Raw genomic sequence first — 6000 nt, forward strand, 5'->3', positions numbered from 1 at the left:
TCCACATAGCAAGGATTCCAAGGAAAAGCGTACAAAATTGCTGATGGAGGGCAACCTTGACGTACGGATCGACCTATTATTATCGGTGGAGTGAGTCTGCCATTGTACATAATCCTGCATGAGGCACCCCGCAGAAGGCGCATCACTACCGTGATAACGGCGACTGGGAAACCCATATGGTGGAGAACGGCCGTAAGGAACGAATGGTCAACCCTATCAAAAGCTTGACTAAAGTCCAAAGACGCAAGTGCCCCAGAGAGGCGTTGTGCCTGGGTAACGGCGATCATATCCCTGTAGCGGCATAAAGCCGTGCGAATATTATTATTTCCTCCCAAAGATGCTTGGTCTGGCGACACAACGTATCGGGCAACGTTTTTAAGTCGTGCTGCCAAAAGGCGAGTGAAGATTTTCATATCACTGTTAAGGAGGGTGAGGGGCCGATAATCACTGATATTGTTGCCACCGTGCGGTTTATGTACGGTAATAATAATTCCTTCCATGAAAGCGTCCGGCACAGGTACTTCCGGAGACATCAGTTCCCGACAGATGAAGGTGAAGGTGGACTCTAACAAATCACGGAAGGTGCGATAAAATTCGAGGGGGGAAGGTGCGATAAAATTCGAGGGAAAGACCGTCGGGTCCTGGGGAGCGATTGATGGTTCCTGCCCGGATCGCATCGCGGACTTCCTCATCAGTCACCTCTGACATCAAGTCAATCGCCGCATCTCCTGGGATACCACCGAAGTTGAGCTGTGAGACTTCCTCGATCAACTCTGGGGAATGTGGAATTGCGGCGTAGAGCTGCCGGTAGCGGGCGTGAAGCACATTCCCTATTGCAGATTGGGTTACGTAGCGACGCCCTTCTTGATCCGTTAGGACGTGAATCAAGTTTCGACGTCGATTTTGTCGTTCTTGGATGATATGGTACATCGACGGATGTTCATGAGGCATGCGATCAGCAGTACGAGATCGTACTATCGCTCCTTCCAAATGCCGTCGCATGAGATTGGAGATTTGGGCCTTAGCTTGGTTCATCCTTGTATGGCGCTCAGGGGAGGCTGGCATCGTGGAGCATTCTCGTAGGATCCTGTAGTAAAAGTCCATAGTGCTCTTCCTCCAAGCGACAACATCTTTGCCATACCGGATTAAAGTTTTTCGAAGAGCAGGTTTTGCACACTGGATCCACCAGGATATGGTAGACGGATACGTGGGTCGGCGTCTATTACATGTGATCCAAGTGTCTTCTATTAGAAGTCGACAGTCAGGTGAATTAAGAAGTGCCGTGTTCAGTTTCCATAAACCACGTCCGTGCCATACTGCCTGTCTTGTGAGAACAACATCACAGAAGCAAGCCTCATGGTCTGAGAAAGCAACAGGCCAGATTTCAGCCTGTCGAGTGTGTTGAATTAGGGATCGCGAGATGTAGATGCGATCCAGTCGGCTAGAGGAGTGCGCAGTGTAGTACGTAAAGCCCAAAAGATCACCGTGAACATGTCTCCACGTGTCGACAAATTGTAGCCGCGTGACGACTGTTTCCAGAGCTGCGCATGGTGATTGACGCGGCAATTGATCCTGAGGTCGCTGGGTGCAGTTGAAGTCTCCACCCATGACCCAGTCATAGTGTGGTCCCATAAAAAGGGTGTAACTTCATTCGCGAAGAAGGCATTGCGTTCACGACGGTAGCTGGAGCCCGACGGCGCATAAATGTTGACGATGCGTACACCAAAGAGAGTAAGGGCCATACCTCTGCCTCTGGGGAGGTATAGGACGTCTTCGGCAGGAAGACCTTCGCGTAAGATGATGGCAACACCACTACCGGTGTCCGAAGCGGGAGAAAGATGCACCGTGAAGCCATGTGGTGGTGAAAAATCGGCGACATTCACTTCCTGAAAAAGCGCAATATCTGTGTCCGCATCATAAATCATATCGCGGAGCAGCGCCAGTTTGTGGGGCGCACGAATGGTCGCGAGGTTAATCGTTGCGACACGATAATGCTGGTGTTGGAGTCCCACAGGCACAGGTGGGGCTTCTTCTTCAGGAGCGAGAGGTCGTCGATCTTGCCGGTCCGCTGAAGAGGCTGCTATTGTGGAGAGTTTGGAGAGTTTGCAGGCGCGGGCGCAACCGATGGGGGTGCCCCATCATCAGCAGCGTCCACCCCAGTCCCTTCGATCTCCACGTCGTCTGCCCAGGAGACTGATGCTGCGGTAGGGCATCGGCTGTGCACGTCATCCACGTGGAGAGGAGACGTAGTTTTCGTCTCATCGGATAGGCTCTCTTCAACGTCGACCTGTGGGGGCGACGGCGCCAGTAAGGAGGGGTGTTCGTTGCCAGTGGTCGCCTGTGGCGGGTCTTTCGCATCAGACTTTTGGTCATCAAAGAGCGATTTGTCGTCCATCTACGGGTCTGCATCCCTGGTATCCATCCGTAGAATGGATATCAGGGGGTGTACGGCTACGTTTCTTTCTCTTTCGTGTCGACCCTTGTTTTCGAACAGGTCGTTCAGAGTCCGATTGCGGGTGGCTTTCGTCTGACTCCGGACCAGTCTGAAGGAAAGCAGAAGTAGGTACCACTCCCGGATCAACGTCCATCTCAGTAGCATTTTCAGTCACAGTGCTGCGATGATTCGGCAGGTCAGGATCTGGCGTCTGGGGCACCTCAGAAGGAATCTCAGGAGCGGTTGCATCTACCTGATCAGACGTCGTCAACGGAGCAGGAAGACTCTGTGTAGACGTGCTACCTTCCTGGGCAACCTTGGCGTATGTGACAGGGATCTGAGTCATCACCGTTGGGGACGCTTCCTCGCCGACCGGCGTCTGGATCAGGCGCCGTCGCATGCAGGCGGATCTGACGAGGCCTTCTTGTCCACAACCCGCACATGTTCGGGGTTGGCCGTCGTACATGACAATGGCTCGCACCCCGCCAATGGTCAGGTATGACGGTATATGTTTTTTCAGTTCAATTTTGAACTGACGCACACCATTAAGGACATGGTAGGTCGTGAAGGTTTGCCATTTTTCCTCTACGTAACCGATGACGTTACCGTATGGTTGCAACGCAGAGACAACTTCGTCCTTCGGCACTTCAAAAGGTAGTTCAAACACCCTAATCGTGCGTTGACCGTACTCTGCGAGTTCAAGTGTCACAGCTCCGACGTGACCATCAGAGTATTTGAACTTAAGTCCATTGGCATGGCGGCGAATAACATCTTCACACACCTCGGTGTTTGTCATTTTAATATGAACGACACTACTCGTGATCGAAAAATGGATTCCGATAACGTGGTTAGGATCTAAACGAACTTCTTCACGTATGAACGTTTCAACTTCATGTGCACGAGGTCGCGCATGTTCAGCTGGGAAGGAAACTTTAAGGGTCGCACGGCGGTAAGCGCTCGACATGTTGTTCACGGTGGACGGACAGAAGCCTCGAAGCTAAGCCGCGGAAGTAAACAACGCCTGCAGCGGAGCACTGGCCGGGGCGCGGGGCCGTCCGCACGCTGCCACGGCTGAGAGCCGACAGAACCACTCGGCCACCCCATCTTGGAGAACATGTGTGTTATGCTCTTTTTCTGTATACGTAAGTTTCATTACGACAGAATTATATGTAGAAGCGATTGCCAGCATTTTTTTTCTTAATTGTGCTACCATCACATCAGCAATGATATACTGCAGATGACGTAAGTCAGTCAAGTGGAATGAGTGATTGCCAATGAGGACAACAACAAATTTCATTGTGTTCCGCACTTACTATTAGTCACCGGTGCTTTGCACAAAATGAAACTCTCAGAATTGGGAGCTTCAGATGGCCAAGCGTTTAAAAGAAAACATTGTTTCCGGTGCCAGTCGGGAGTGACATGACCCCTTTGCGCTAGCGTAAATTCCAAGGAGCAGTTGGCGCTGTCGAAAGAGTGAAAAACGATCATCATATGAAAAATTTATTTATTTTTAATTTTCAACATTTACGTCACTTACACTGCAAATAAACTGAAATAATGTTAATTATGTTCTACTTTATAATTAATTCATAAAAGGCATGAAAAGGAAAGGCAGAGCAAGTTGTGTTGGATGAGTACGTGGCAAAATACAGGAATGTCTTTACTGCTTGCTCAGAATGTGGGTAACGTACAACAACATTATTCAAAAAAATTTTGACTATTGTGATGTAGTCTTCCTTTACGCAAATGGAAGTCATCGTACACCGTCAGCTTCTCCATCTTTGTCGATGTCTCACAAGGACCGTCCTATGACATGGATGATATCTTCTCTTGTGTTGTAGCGTGTGCCAAGAGGAGGTTGCTTCGTTTTGGTGAACGGGTCGTAATGGCACTGACTCATATCGGATGAATACGTTGGAAGTTATACTGTCTCCCATCCCAGCGTACATTGACACCGCAAGGTATATAGTTTTCCAGCAAAAAGTGTCTAAAAGAACTCATGCAACATTCACCCAGTAACGATACTCAGAATGGATGCACAAGTAGAAAGTTGAAGTATTTAATTATTCACATTTAGTACTCCGAATTTATACGCAGGCAGTTTTTGAATGTGATGTGCGTGCTGCAAGGTCATTTTTTGATTAGATGCGCACGTCGTCGAATTTTCCGGGATCACACGACTATGAATCACACGACTATATAACGACTAATGAAATATATGTATACTGCTAGGGAAATCATTGTCTAGTGTCCTGTAGCGTTTCCAGCAAACGGCACTTAAGAGTAGCTAAGTGTATTCTTTGCTGAAAAAGTACAGCGACATGTGAAAGTGAGAGCACGCATTCCTGGAATGCGGCACCGTTCCGTTCCCCCAACTGAGTCACGATCATTCTCAGATAACGGCCGTGTCTTGTAGTTTGACTTGTGAACAGTAATGACGTGTGATCAATGTGTGGGGATGTAGCTCAGTGGTAGAGCGTTCGCTTTGCATGTGAAAGGCCCCGGGTTCGATCCCCGGTATCTCCAATCAATTTTTATAAAGAACTTCCAACTTCACTCAATAGTATCAGTAATTTATCCGACAGGGGCATGCGCGTGGATTCGAACGCTCGGAACTGAACACGTCCTTACAATGTAAATCGCTAAACCCAAAAAGATAGAGAAAACGGCGCGTCGTACCACGATACACATTCTAACGTTTAAAAATTAAAAGTCTAGGGTAGCAATTTTGGTAACGTGAAGTAAGAAAAAACAGACACAACTAAATGTCCTAACTTACTGCTATGTTTCCATCTTCTTAAAATAAATGTGCTATCTGAATAAGTGACCTGACAGTATTGCACAGCTCTTCGAAGTGCAGGTGCGGAGATTTTAGAAATGTGGGCGAACAAAGTGAAACAGAAAAATGTGCACATCTGACTAATGGCGCTTGTTTTTCACATTCAACATCACTTCTGCATTCAGGCAGTCCAGTATCAAACGCTGTACTAATTATGTTAGCGATGCCATTGTTATCCCTAAATCATAACTTCCCATTTTCCAGGGATACTGTAGTATATGCTTATACTTCGGTGCAGAAAGTCGATTATATAGCACAGAGTGAAATCCGATGATGAAATGGAGATGGCGTAAGTCTACTTGTTTTTCACATTGTAGTCATACAAAAGCACGAATCCTTCTCATGTGGAGCATATATTGCATAAAGAAGTATAAATCAACAGGTTGACAATATTTTGGTCCTATTCTATAAACATTTTGTTTCTTCAACTTACCGAAATTCCTCTCTTGGACCTCAAATAGGCGATCATTAAAATGTTTGTCGTGGTAAGACGCGTAGTTTTGAATGCGAATGGCTGATACCACTATTTTTGGGATGATCGATTTTTGTTATAAGCATATTTTCGTGGGTTTTTGAGCGTTGAATGTAACAAACCTTCTTTGTCAGAATTTAGATTATTAAGTGCGAAAAATTTGCAAGAGTGTAGATACCGTTATCAACACTTGAGTATTGTTCATGACCTTGTGCCAGTGTGAACTCACTGTTTTATCAGCTGCATATATTAGCA

At 47.2% G+C, this 6000-nt stretch overlaps 1 non-coding gene across 1 annotated transcript; it reads left to right on the forward strand.

Annotated features, from left to right (window-relative positions):
* The first annotated feature begins 4888 nt into the window (after nucleotides 1–4888).
* Nucleotides 4889–4960, forward strand: Trnaa-ugc (transfer RNA alanine (anticodon UGC)). The gene has a single exon. It is a non-coding gene; the product is annotated as a tRNA-Ala (tRNA).
* Nucleotides 4961–6000: the final 1040 nt, after the last annotated feature.

This window comes from Schistocerca serialis, chromosome 8 (genome assembly GCF_023864345.2).
Source record: "Schistocerca serialis cubense isolate TAMUIC-IGC-003099 chromosome 8, iqSchSeri2.2, whole genome shotgun sequence".
Classification (NCBI taxonomy): Eukaryota; Metazoa; Arthropoda; class Insecta; order Orthoptera; family Acrididae; genus Schistocerca; species Schistocerca serialis.